This window comes from Filicampus tigris, chromosome 1 (genome assembly GCF_054856515.1).
Source record: "Filicampus tigris isolate MCC_2025a chromosome 1, RoL_Ftig_1.0, whole genome shotgun sequence".
NCBI lineage: Eukaryota > Metazoa > Chordata > Actinopteri > Syngnathiformes > Syngnathidae > Filicampus > Filicampus tigris.
The window spans coordinates 37221557-37236282 of NC_141217.1; the positions used below are offsets into that span (position 1 = coordinate 37221557).

Here is a 14726-nt window from a genome sequence, read left to right on the forward strand (position 1 = left end):
GGGTGTGTCATATTAGTCAAAGGGAGGGAAGTGTTTGATTAAAGACCCAACCAAAACCCCTGCTGGCCTCATCCCACCCTTCACTATTAGCAATTCCAGGTGGGTCCCAGTCTAATGACAAGATGGCTGTAATTACCCAGGGTTGTTGATAGCTGCCGTTTAGACATGGTCATGCCACAGAGGCCCTAGTGTGGGCTCCTGCTTGGGCCACATTGAATCAAAGCCTTCTTGGCCAGCTTATCAAAGCGAATATTTTCCAGCAATCTTCCTCGTCTCAGCCCCTTGTGTTTTCCAGACTCTCAGGCCAGTCAAAGCTCCCTTACATAGTCAGCATACAGATGACAGAAAAGAGGAAAAGATCTTCATGATTCTCCTCAAAATGAAATCAGTGTTCACATGCAAAGGCCCACATAACTGATTCCACATGCATGTACTGTACAGTATGTCAAGTGTAGTGTAATGATAATGTGATAATGTTGACAGTCATCCTGTGGTCTTCCAAAGCTCATTGGTGCATTAGCACAATTACAATGTCAACCCAAAGCAAGAATGAGTGAACAACTGCTCATCGGCTCATTCTATTTGTAGCTTGTGGACAGATGTTAGGGCTTTATTTCCTTTTTTCAACCTAATTGGCCTGCTCAACACATTGCAAAATCCTTGAAGTGGTATTTTCAAAGCTACCAAGGACTGGATCAGTAGATAAGACGATTTTCAGGGTAATATTATATATTGTATCAATATTCAGAGGTGGACATTTTACTAAATTTTGCTAGTCAGTCATTCGTCAGCTGCCAGGGTACCCGTCCGTCATTCGTCAGTCCTTAATTTTTCACGACGAACTGAACTGTAATCGTCAGTTCTTCAGTCCGTCAGAAGTCCGTTGGTCCGTTAGTCGGTCCCCCGAAAAAACATCAGAAAAATGGGCGTCCGCCAGTGACTGACGAACGGTCCGTCACTAACGGACTGACGATTAGTGACGATAGTGAACATCAGTTAGTGACGATTACAGTGATGGGTGAAATTTGCATAATGTTGATTTATCTTTAAATTATTATTATGCTCATTATTATTATTATTATTATTATTATTATTATTATTATTATTATTATCATAAACTATTATTATTATTTGTTGGAGCATTCTATCAAAAAGTGAGCTCCCAGGGTCATCAGCATGTCTTCAAAAGTTAAATGAAAACTTAAACAATTGCTCCATATAAGTTTCTACAGTAAATAAAGTCTTCCAAAATTTCAAATTGACGGAAATGTTAAAATTTCACTTATCTTTGGTTTGATTTCAAACAAAAACCCAAAGTTCAGAGTGTTCCTAGGGTCAGTAAATAGTTCCTTGAAGTTAACAAAATTCTTAATTGATTTATTATCGGCCATCAGATTTTTAAAAAAAAGCCGATGCTGATATTTGTCAAAATACTGAATATCGGAGCCGATAATCGGCCTGGACGATAATTGTCGATCCCTAATCGATAAAGCTGATTTTTCCTGTCTACAGTGCTTTTGCATTGGCAAATATAACCACATTTGGAAGAGATTTAATTCCAAACTGATTTCATGTTTTTTCCCCCAAGTTTTCTCATTATTTTCTTCTTATAGTGCGCCGCTAGGGAGTGAAAAAAATCTGAATTTTGTCACTCGAATCATATAGTGTAAATCCAGCCTAACCAGACTGTGGGATCTCTGACGACTTGCTCAACGAGGTGTGAATACGGAAGACAAGTCATACTGATGGAAGAGATTGAGAGAAAGAAGTGTATAGGGTTCCCAAAAGGCCCGGGGGGATGTTTATCAGTAGATCCTAATCTTACTTTGTTGAAGAAAGAAACTTGTTTTCAACAATTCATCATCATTACCAGGCCAACCTGCCACATCCCACCCCAAACATCTCCCTCCAGTTCCCGCTGGGTACCTGCTTCAAATACCACCCTGTCTTGGAGGAAATCCAGTCAGCAAGCCCACCAACAGGCCCCCAATGACCTTCACCTTGGGGTGGTCCTCAGACATGCGATATGTTTTACCCATATATTTGCGTGCACATACATGCAAGCCAGGAGCTCCACCTATCACCTGTCCAATGCCAACCTACCTACATTCATAAGCCTTTCTAAATTGTCGCTTGGTGATAGCACAGTAGCTAACTATGGCTGAGAAAATACAGGGGGTCCGCAATTTACAATGTTCCCAAGATTTTGAGCTTTCAAACCGGTGCACAATATACAGCCGTACTTACAGTTTTAATTTGATTGTTTTATGTTTATGAATAGAATTGTTTTCCCATACAAATATTTACAGTAATTCAGACTTTTACTAGGGCTGTAACGTCAAAGTGAAGATTTGATTCCTGCGTAGAACCCTCAAACTCCCAGGCCTCTGGTAGAGGACCCAAGCTTGAAGGAGATACCGCCCAGGTGGGCGAGGCAAACTACTTGGTGTCGCCTCAAATCCAGTAACCTGAGGCAGTCCACAAAGTGAAAAGAGGGGGGCCATGAACCAGTGAGCATCATGGGCACTATGCAGGAGGAAACAACAGACTTTCAAAAATACATCAAGATGATGGCTCCTAGCAACGATCTGCTTAGTGAATGCCTTAAGCAATAGAATCCCAGTAAGGAGAAGGAGCCAGATGGACTGTCATGGAAAGACAAGCCCTTGCATGGCACTGTCACACTGAATAAGTGGCTGACAACGAGAAAACATAATAGTGTCTGGAATAGGCTGGAGTGAAAGACAGCACGGAGGCACTAATCATGGCATCACTCGAACAGGCCCTAAACACAAGATCATAAGAGTCCGGGGTCTATCACATCAGACAGGATCACAGGTGCACGCTGTGCAAAGAAGCCCCAGAGAAGGTGCAGCATATCACAGCACGGTGTAGGATGCTGGCAGGCAAGGCATACATGGAGCGGCATAACCAGGTAGCAGGAATAGTGTACCAGAACATCAGTACCAAATATGGACTAGAGATGCCAGAATCAAGATGGCAGACAAATCAGAAGGTGGTTGGGAACAACCAGGCCAAGATCCTGTGGGACTCCCAAATCCAGACTCACGAACTGGTGATAGCCAACCAACCTAACATAGTGGTGGTGAATAACATTAGAAGACGGCAGTAGTGATAGGTGTAGCAATCCCGAATGACAGCAAAATCTGAAAAAAGGAACACTAGAAGCTGAAGAAATACCAAAGGCTGAAGGAAGAACTACAGGAAACGTGGAGGGTAAATGCAGTACACAATGGTGCCACTAGTGATGTGGGCCCTGGGGTCAGTAACCCCCAAGTGGATGGCTCCCCCAGATACCAGGAACATCATTCTAAACATTATTTATAGACTACCAGGGGTTTTCCTGCATTCAAAATTGTGTGGTGGCTGCCTCCAGCTAATTTGGTGCTCGCCCCCACCCGGAGCGATTGATATCGCTCAACACAGTGTAAAGCTCCAGCTGTGTTGATTGAGCGATGAATGTCCCTCTGCGGCAGAAACGTATTTTAACTGCAGTTGCAGCGTTCGCCACTATGCAGGTGTTATATTAACAGCAGTGCACCGGAAAGACCTGAAGCAACTACAGAAGAACCAGATTGAATTGTGTTATTTCCAGCGACACCCGCTAGTTGGTGCGATCGGCGTCCTCGTTTTCTTTTTTTCATTTTATTAAAAAAAACAAAACGTTTCTTTCATGCCAGAGTAACGTTTATGATTTTTAGCGTTGCAGATATAGCAGGCAAAAGTAGCCACTTCTTAAAAATACGACCTCGCAAGGTGGAAAGTCAAGAGTCCAGGTGAAACAGAGCAGAGAAATTAACATAACAGGCAGTTAAAATGTAATAATTCATGGTGGTGAAAACATGTGGATATTTGTGTCAGGTTTGAAAGTAGTTCACAAGGGACTGGTGATGGCGAGAGTCAGAATTCAGGACAGAATGAGTTGGCGAGGTGAGGGTACTTAAATCTGCTTCCATTTAGGAGCGTAACAATGCAAAGCCAATGTGTACGTGAAATATTTTTTTCTTCCTTTTTCCGGATCTTCTCAAAAAACACAGAGCCAGTGGCTTTGACAAGCAGTGGCTAAATCAATAAACTTGGCTCAGGCATGCTGAGGAAGGCATGCACTGTAATTTATGTCAAAAGCAATGTGTCCCAACACAGCTGCCTCTCTAGTGAGACACCCACCAACCAACGGCTGTACGGGCTGGACACATTCAAAAGACAAGAACTATTTAATGGATGCGAGAAAGATCGATACACGGCCGTGGGGCGTTTTCTGCGATATAGAATTAGAAATTCTTTGGCTGATTTCTAAAATTTGCATGATATTTAGCGAAAATGTCTAGTGGAATACATGGTGGTTGTGCAATAATACCCTACTTTTTCTGGAAAGTACAACTAGGACAAAGATGCTGAGCCGGAGTCGAATAATTGTTTGGCCTGGAGCGGGATGGGTTGTGATGCGACAAGGATTGTATACATACGTCACTGTGTGAGTGTGTTTATCTCTCTCCTTGTGTGGGAATTTACAGACACACCTCGCAAGGTACAAACAACAGTGACCTGGAAAAATAGTCGAAATTCCACCAACATACCAAAGAATCAGGGTGTTGGAGCTGACATACAAGGAGAGACGGACGGAGGTGTGGGAAACAGGGGGTCAGGGTCAAATTGTGTAGGTCTCACACACGTAGATACCAGTGAGTGAAACCAGCTGACAAATGCGGATGCTGATACTGTGGCTACCTGAGTGACGTGGATAGATAGCTTAGCAATGCCGGTATAACTAGACAAAGTGGGGGCTCTGTTAGACTTGTCCAACAACTGAAAAACAAGGCTCGGAAGCTCAAAATACAACAGGTGCCCCGCGAGGCTGCTCTTGAAAATCGACTTGTTTCCACGGCATCTTGTGCACAACACACCGGAAATACACAAGCAGAGGACAGCACACACCGCAAAACTCTGACACGCTGAATAGCAGGACAATTGGAGCGAGGTTGTCGGTGTGTCTTGGATTAGATAATGATATTCCAATTGATCACAATTAGCATGTATACGGGAGTAACTCTCTGCAAAGGGGTTATCCCAAATGTTTTTGTAAAACGGAAATTTGACCTTAACCTGAATATCGATGGCATGTAAATGTAGTCATCAGAGTTGGGCATTTTACTAAAAATTCACGGTTCATTTATCGCCTTCCGCCTACAGCCCGGGGTACCCTTTGGCCGTCCGTTTATCCGCCATTTTGTCCGGCCGGAAAAAATAGTACCCGACTATGGGCCGGTCCACCTATGATTTTAAACGGGCTTCCGTTAGCATTTCCGACTATAAACTGCGACCAACTACTGCTACATTTTTAATCCGTCTATCCGTCTAACCCTCCCACAAAAAAACAAGTCAGAGAAAACAGACAATTACATGGACGCCTCTTCTCATCAAGTGACTGCTTGTAGCTCTTCCTCCAGCAGCGAGGCAGCAAGCGAGGACACAGTACAGTAGCCTCAGTCTCTCAGTAAACAGAAGTAAACAGAGCAAGCGCTCAGCATGAAACGGAGGAATACCGTGCACAAAACATTTACACAGAGCTGACATAGGAACGACATCATTTCACTTTTACAATAAAGTGCTGGCGGAACAAAAACAAGAGACGGAAATTCGACTGCCCCTTTTGCCACTGAGGGGGAACTTGTTTACATTTTGACGATAATTCAATCAAGTGTCTGGAGCTTTTCTGACAGCTTTAACACTGCAAAGCAAACCATCCAAATCTGAAACCGCATTTCAGATTTGATTCCACACTACTGGGAAGTGTACAACTTGAATATGCGTCGTAATCTTATGGAACAATGTCTGTCTAGTTAGTCATTCATTCATTATTTCATTCATTCATTCCTTTGCTTGACCAATATGTGAGGGCTAAGAAAATAATCTATTTTAATCACTTCCTTTGTTTTATTCAGAGATTCTCATTTTTTTAATGACAAGATGTTAAACAGCGCAGGCATGCTCGATATACAAGATTACTTTGAACCGAATTTGGCCAAAGAACATTCAACAAAATAATACAAGTGACCACAGAGCAATGGCAAAAACCTTTACTGGATCTCCACAGATCAGTCACCATGCCGCCCTGACGAGTCCATTTTTCTATATTGATTTATTTGCACCTAATCAAACATTCCAAATCTAACGCATTCCAGCCCACAACTTTTTAAAACTAGATTAGAGATTGTAAGGCAACATCAGCCTCACAGATGTTCTTTTACAAAAAGGGGCAACATTTCCACAGACACCCTGCAAAGTTTTCACTTCCTGGAGAAGCAATGGCACACTCATTTGGTCCATAACCAGTCTTGCCCTGAGATATGAGCTGAATTTGTTAGGCGACCAGCTCAAAACACTTGTATCTCAAATTATCTCTCCTTACTGAAATTAATAGAAAAGCCACTAAACCAAAGAAAAAACAACAACGAAAATGTCATTAATGTGTTTTGAATAAGTAAGAGCATTTTACATTGTACTTTCCAAAGACATACAGTAATGACAAAGAAATGAAACAGTTCTTGCTGCAATTTTTGCAATTTCAATTCAATAGACATTGTGCTGCTCCTTCTGGTGTGTGCACCTCGGCCACTTGGGGGCAGTCTAATAAAGTAGTTCCATAATGCATGGAGACAGTCTCAGCTCCTCAGTAGCTCCTTGAGTCGTTCATTGCAGGGATCATGAATACATGCCTGCGAGCATTCTTATATTACCAATCCACATGTGTTGCTCCACTGGCTGTGTTCAAATATCTGTTGCTTAAAGGGTTCATTAAAACACCACAACACTGATGCAATTTGTTAGCCCATCAATGACATTTCCCATTTTGTGTTAGGATTAAGCTAGTGGACTTGAAGGCGAATTTTGTGTTGAAATGTTTCCGCAACATAGTTCCATTTGTTTGATGTTTGGTTTGACAGCTAACTTCAACTGGGAGTGGCAATGAACAACGTGAACCCTCTTTTTTTTTCTTTTTTTTTTTTTCGAAGGCTTGTGTACAATCTGCCGAATTGCTGCTCAGAGTTTTTGCTCGCAAGCCAAAGCAGAAAATCATCCGAACCACAGCTTGTGTCTCAAAAAAACACGGTAGGCCGGGTCACCAGTCACTGCATTTCGAGTGCATTCACCAACAGGCAACAGGAGTGCTTGTTTTGCTAGTGACATAGTTTTTGTCTTTGCGCATGTCTCCGGTAACCAGAAGCATCTCCTGACAGCTTTTGATCCAGCTCAGACGCCTCTCGTGCCAAGACTGCGTGGGCCGGCAGCAGCTTCAGCACAGCGCCGAGTGTACATTACGCACACGGGGAGCACAGATGCTCGCATGCAAAGCGTACATGCGTGCAAACATTTTCTTCCACATATGAATGCTGTCAAATCATAAATCAGTCACTGATACACGAATGTTGCTTTTTATGAGGACTGCATGGACGGAGGAGCAAAAGCAGGCCGACGCGAGTTTCCGCACATGCTACGCTGTGCTTTAGATAAACCCTAAACGCTCAAATAGATGCCATAACACAAGGATGCTTTAGTAGCGCCTCAAAAATGTTTTGCAACAGCTTATTATGATGCTGGCGTTCGTATCATTGGCTCTCGCCGTCATGTGTTTGACCTGTGATCGTTTGTTGGAGCGTAAACAATCTCTCTCGTGTGTTTAGCAAGAGTGAAAGTGCACAGCAACAGCTGCTCAGCACTCAGCACTCCAGCAGTCACACTTTTCAAGCAGTCCAACTTGTAGGCTTGACGTGCTTCATTTAAAGATAACGACACTATTCATTTCAAAACACGTAAGCTTCAGGCTGAGATGTTTGAAATAGCTCAGGCCAAAGGTGAGATATTACAGTTGTATTCAAACACGCACACATGCACACATTTACCGGTGGATTTTATATTTCCTGTCTGAGAATTTGCAAAGCAAATCCTCAGTCGCTCTCTGAAAAAAGGCCACATTAAGTATAATTAAATGTATGAATCACAAGTATTAAAAAGCGAAACAAAAACGGAATCAAGCCCATCCAAATTCCACCTGACAAGTGGATGACATTATTAGGCCTAAAAGTGACTGCAAGGATATTTGAGGTCATCTGCCCTTGGGACAAACAGACAAATTAATGTTTGAAATATGATGACTTGCACATTTGTCCTCACTCAGACACAGTTTGAGCATCGCCAATGACGTGCTGGCATTGATTGTTTAGGTTGGCATCTCTTCACAGTCAACATTGTTTGTTTGCCTTGGCCAAATATGACCGTCAATCGATAACGCCTTTGACATGCATAACACTCTTGCTTGAAGAAACGTTTTGACTCTGGTGCCCGGCAAGGTTATTACAGTTAACGGAAATGAGCAAAATAAGAAAAACTCAAATTGAATACACTATTCCGTGAACAAAATAATATAAAAATGAAATGCATTGAATGCTAACTGAAACTACATCTTGCATTTATAAAACTAACTACAACTAATTTTAGCAAAAATGTCCTTCGTTTTCATCTATGTTGATTAATATCATACATGAGCTGTCAGGGAATTATTTCAAATGTATTTTGTTTGGTGCTGCTTATACTTTACGATACCAACACTTTCACCATTTCATACATACACACACACACACACGCACACACACACACACACACACACACATATATATATATATATATATATATACCAAGTAACTAATGAGCAACTTCTGATTCATCAATTTTACCCGAAAAGAGAGCATGAATGTCAAATACAACAAATATAAAATAGGACTGTGCAAATTCAAATATTGGCCCATCCATCATTTAGTCCTTACCGCCAGCCATGCTGTGATTGTTCAGTTCAGAAAAGGAGAATGTTTGTGTGTGTATGTGTGTTGTTCTTTATCTGACTCAATGAGTGAGTAGAGGTTGGTTGCAAGGCTATCTGTCCCTCTCAAGACACCCTATCTGTCTCTGTCACTCTGCCTACACACGCGCACACGCACACGCATATACACACCAAGCCAAGCTCCACTGGCAACGAGCAATCATGTTGAGAAATAAGTCAAATCCAAACATGGACGTGCTGGACATGTTAGGGTTGGGCCCACGTAAGGATGGATAAGGACTAAGCTTGAGTTTGTGGAAAACTGTCGATTCATCACAAATTTCAAACAAACAGAGCAGAACATGAGTGCTGCTGCATTCAAATGGACTTATGGGATTGCTCTGCATATACAAGTGCACATGGTTGTAGGTGAGGGTGGCAAACGTGCAGCAGGTTGATCGCGAGCAGATTCTCAAGTTTCTCCCCTAATCTTGCTGTCTTCGGCCCTCGCCGCCCTTTTAATGCGACAATGTGCAGGAATTGAAGTGAAAACGGAACGCAGTCGCCTTAATCGGCTTGGATGACCGTGGTTGTGTCTTTGCATGTGTGTGCATGTGCGAGGGGGGGTGCGGGTTCCGGGTGACCTCGCTGGCCCAAGCCGCCTGTCTAGTAGAGCATCAGAAAGTGGGAGCATCCCCTCTCACCACGCTGATAAGATCAAGGCATTCCGACGGCCAGAGCGGTCATTACCCTGCTCTCCGGCCCGTAATGTGCCTCCATTAAAAGAGCCAATTGCCATGGAAAAGCAGCTGCGGCCATTTAAGACTTTTTCGCTCTGCATTCTGTCTTTGGGGTGCACTGAACGGATGTTTTTTTTTTTTTCTTTTTTGAGTTGGGGTTGGAAGCATTGAAGTGAGTTCAAGTGCCGGCGGTGTGACTCGCGCTCATGTGAGGTTGTGAGCGCCAAGTCAGTGACACCATCACTGTGTCAATGACAAGGAAACAGTACAGTACGATGCTCTCAGCGTGGGCTAGCCAAAGACAAACAATGTCAACCGGGCATGGCACAGACACGCACACAGACACACGCCGTTAACGCTGAACATGACAAACAAACGCCACTAATTGTTGTGAGGCTCAGTCTTCAGTTCACACATCCTGGCCCCACAAACAAAGCCATAAAATAAACAATGATTTGGGGGGGGGGGGGGGGTGTGTGACAGCTCTACAATAGCTGAATGCACACCAAATAAAACAAAAAGGCGTGTGGCAACCTCTAGTGGTCAGAGTGAGAACATATTACAACATGGAGCAAACCTGTTTTTCAAATTCACTTCATTGACATTTGGGAATAATAGCATCCTTGAGAGCATTTTCTATGTGTATCTTTACCTAGTAATTAAACTTCAATTTTGTACTTGCAGTGCCCCCATCTGTGCAGAGCACGAGACAGACGCTTTCATTTTACTTGCAAAAAGTATAAAATTGTGGATTTCATGTGTCATTAAGGCTCACTGTACTCTGTTATGTGCAATAAGATAAAAATGACTGTACTTACTACACTTTACAAGCCACATTAATACAACAAAATCTTCAGTATCTGATATTTGCGAATGGGATACAATCATGTAATAACCCCACAAATAGGACCCACTCTGATCTGCAATGAATGGCATCATAATCATTTACACAAACTGGCCTGTGACCCCATACATTTTGGGGAAGCCATATATCAGATACAGTATATACATACTCAACTATCGAGAAGCATTTCAGTATTAATTCAAGTGAAATGGATACTTGATTACAATTCGCTCCACATTCTGTACTGTTCCATAGGGCTGCTGAGGAGAGTTCACACATATACATATATATTTTACATTATCAATTGTGATGTTCTTTATTATACTCAGCTAGCTGTAGTTTAAAAATAGTGTGCACTGACCAGAGTCCAGGACACTGGATGAGGTCATGGTCATTCTGTACTTCATTTTGTGGGGTGAAATTATGGAAGTCTATGTGAGGGCTTCAAACAATGTACAAACATAAATCAGTTTAAAATAAAATATAAACGTTGAGTATTCATGGGATGCAGAGGGAACAGGAGTGAGAGAGAGTCACTAGGTGTTTAAGAGTATTGCTGATGTCTACTTGGATACATATTTATGTTTACTATTGTTTGGTACTGGTGTTTTGTTGTTGTTGGCTCCGGATGGGTTTTGGATCTTGTCTGTGTGGATTTATAATGACAGCATAAATCTGTTAAGTATTAATTATGTTATATGATCTCTATGTAGAGGTTCATTATAAGTATTTCTATTATCTTTAGTATTACGTTAACCATGGATGAAAGCATAGAGATGTAAATGAAGAAGAAATGGAGAAGGGGTGGGACCGTGACATTTAATAAGTCTTTCTTCCCACTTCCTTTTGAGCATGGAAGTGGAATACTTGTGTTAGGTGCACTTTGGCTATTTTTGCTTTTGTTGTTTTTCATTATTTTATCCACATTGTTATTGCAATTATCCTTTTTTCCCCCTTCATGTTCAAATAAACATTCATTGATTCATTCATTGTCATCTTATAAGCAGTGACTTTGTTTTAATTACTAACCTGAATAATTTAATCGTTTCTCCTCTCTTTTAGGCGTAGTTGCAGGGACACGCAGGTAGAGTATAGGCAAGTGAGGCAGTGCTGCCCCCTGGTGGCCGTTCTCTGTATGCGAAGAGTACAAAAACAACGATTACATTAAATTATCCATCAATCCATCCATTACCCAAAGCGCTTATCCTCACAAGGGTCGCGGGCATGCTGGAGCCTATTCCATGCAGCTGTCTTTGGGCAGTAGGCGGCGTACACCCTGGATTGGTTGCCAGCCAATAGCAGGGCACAGAGAGACAAACAAACAAACGTTCACACTCACAATCATGTTCCATTTTAGTTCGATAGTCCTGTGCTTTACATTGCTTTTCTTTTTCAATCCAGTAATTAATCAACAATTTCATCATTAACTGATATTCCCCAGAGCTGGGAAACGCTTTTTTTAATACCCTTTTTTGCCGGTCTGTCCTCCATCCGCGACCTGTCCTCGTCCCTCCGTCCTAAAATCATCGTCCTCCGACCCCGTTCGTCCTCGTCCTTTTAAAACGCTTCCATCCTTTCATTCATTCATTCACTTATGATTTTCATCGGTGGATAACAATAATGGACAAATAATATCGCTCCTCTGTCCATACTGAGCAGTAGGAATCAGGACACAAAAACAAAGTGACATTTTCTGGAAAAGGGAGGCGAAAGGAATTCACATTAGTGATGCATAAAGTCTAGGAATCATATCGAACTCAATATTGATATGAAATATGAAACATTTCAGGGAAGGTGCATCATACAAGACATAATAGACACACATGCCAACCTTCAAAATTATTTCTTGCATTCCATCTTCCATTCTTTGATCCTTCCACCCACCAAGTAGTGGGCAATTGTAGCTGTTAATTCAATTCTCATTACATAATTAACTCCTCTATAGAGTAAGTTAGCTGTCAAAAAGACACAAGTGTGATTAACGATTCGTATCCGTAATAGTAGGAATTTGTGTTTTAATTATTTCCCTGTAAGTATTAATCATTTTTTTCTTATTAGCGTGATGGACTTGTGCTGCTGCAGACTGGGGTCCTTGAAGGGATAACAGCTGGATCTTCCCCTGCGTTGCACAATGACATGTATTTTAGCCTAGTATTTGTAAGTGTATACGAAAATGGCTGTCCCAAAGATGATTAATTGAAAATAGCAGTAAAAACCACTTAAGCAACAGTTATTTATCATGAAAATGACACTTAGCGCCAAGAAGGCTCATAAGCTTTCATTAGAAACATGAGAAGCTTTAAGTTTGATCTTATCGCTACTGTTCACCCCAGCTAAGAATGCAGACAGACAGAATTAATTGGTTTTGAGTGAACATGTCAGCTGTTGAACTGAAGGTGGTGACAGGTTGCTGTAAATTCAGTTGAAATTATCAAAGAATAAAGTGTTTGGGGCCTTTTATTATACTTTCAGTAAAATCAACAGGACCACCAATATAAATTAAAATTGACCATGATGGGATATAAAACAAACATTAGATACCATTAAGTTCGGAAGTCCTTTGTGTTTGCCATAAAAAGGGTAAAAACGCCTGTTATGATACTATTAAGATTTGGTAGGCGCCAGGGTGTAACTGGCCTTAACCAATAAGAAAACAGGGTTTGGCCCCACATAGCCTGTATAAAACCTGCTGTATAGTGCGTTGGAATCATCGTGCGTTGGAATCAGTTGCCGCCCTGCTATGAAGATTTCTACATTGACCATTGGGCCCCTGCTCACTTCACCGATGTCATCCTCCTGCAGCACTTCATTTGATTAACTTTCACATCACTTTAACAAACACTGTATAGTACTATAATTTGTGTTCAATGTTGCCCACTCGGCATCCATTGCAGCCTGGTCATCCTGGAAGGGGGATTTCCCCATCTGTGGTCCCTTCTCAAGGTTTCTCACTTTTCCCCAGATGTTTTTTATTTTTAGTTTTCCCTTGCCCTCCTGGGGGTTAAGATCAGGGGATGTCGTCTATATGATCTGGTGCATATGTGAATTCCTTTGAGACTTTCCTGTGATTAAGGGCTGTATAAATAAATTTGACTTTGACTTTTGACTTTGACTGCTCACTTGTGTCGGGTTCTCGGATTTTGAATAAAACTCTTTGTGTGATCAGCCAGCATCTTGGACTCCTACTTCTCAGTGAATTAAACTGAAAGCCAATTTCCACAGCCGCGAAGGACACCTGTTGGAGTTGCGGCACGACTCCTGACACGACAAGGTCATAAGATCGAGCCTCCTTTGAACTTTATTTTTCAATTCAAATTAATTTAGGGTTATTCATAAACATTGTGCGAATTATGCTATGTTTATTTTTTACGTGGCTAATGTAGCTTTGTTTTGACAGTTTAGTAATCTGAACCCATAGTTTAGCGATCTGTACCCACAAATTTGGCATGTCAACAAAAATGTACTACTACTACTGATGCTGTTAATTGCTCTCGCTCAATTGGTCGCTCCATTTTTATTGATAGGTCCAAGTAAAGTAAAGCCGTTTGAAGTCAGAGTCAAAAATAAATCCGTTCAGGGTTTAGGGACACATGAAGCTATCTCTGACTAAAAGTTGCTGTTGAGCAGTGTTAATGACTCATTCTCTCCCAATGACATATTTGACAATGACATTTCACAATGGGTCTGAAAAAGTCTGGTACTGAATTAGTTGAAGAGGCACGTCTCGTGACTTTTTCATTCACTGTCAGTTCACGGATGTAAACAAAAGAGTATCAACATAACAGTTATGGACCTGTCACATTGTGTTTTAGCTGTATCGAATGCTAGTATATTGCTCTTCAGTAGGCTATAGTACACACATTCTGAAAAGCATGCTCAACTATCTGTTTATTTTCGTTACCTGGAAATACTGGGGAAATGTTTAGCAAGGCAGAAGCAGCAGTCACGTGAGCAGCTTACCTTTCACTTTTGTTTCTGACATCTTCCCCCATTTTACTTTCATTTTCCAAATCGACGACATTCATTCCACCAACACTAGTTGATTAGTGGCATATTTAGCACGGCAACGTATTTGAAACGGTAGTAGTTGCCAACCGCCCTGTTTTGTTTAGCTTTTCTTTCTCATTGTTTGTTTGCTGCTTGTTATAAAATCCATGTGGAAAGTTTCGTTTCTTCTGATTTGGAGCTTATTTATGTGGGTGCGCTTGTTATAATGCAATAGACTGCACTGGCAGTCACTGCGGCTTGCTATAGCAGTTTGGAAGCCCAAGCACCGCCCTCCCGGGCTCCGTAAAACATATAGCGG

At 41.7% G+C, this 14726-nt stretch overlaps 1 long non-coding RNA gene across 1 annotated transcript; it reads right to left on the minus strand.

Moving 5' to 3' along the window:
- Window positions 1-10956: 10956 nt before the first annotated feature.
- Window positions 10957-14703, minus strand: LOC147153936 (uncharacterized). Its single transcript, XR_015087838.1, has 3 exons — window positions 14381-14703; window positions 11632-11696; window positions 10957-11551 (listed from the first exon to the last, which is right to left on the minus strand). It is a non-coding gene; the product is annotated as an uncharacterized LOC147153936 (long non-coding RNA).
- Between the last annotated feature and the right edge of the window lie 23 nt (window positions 14704-14726).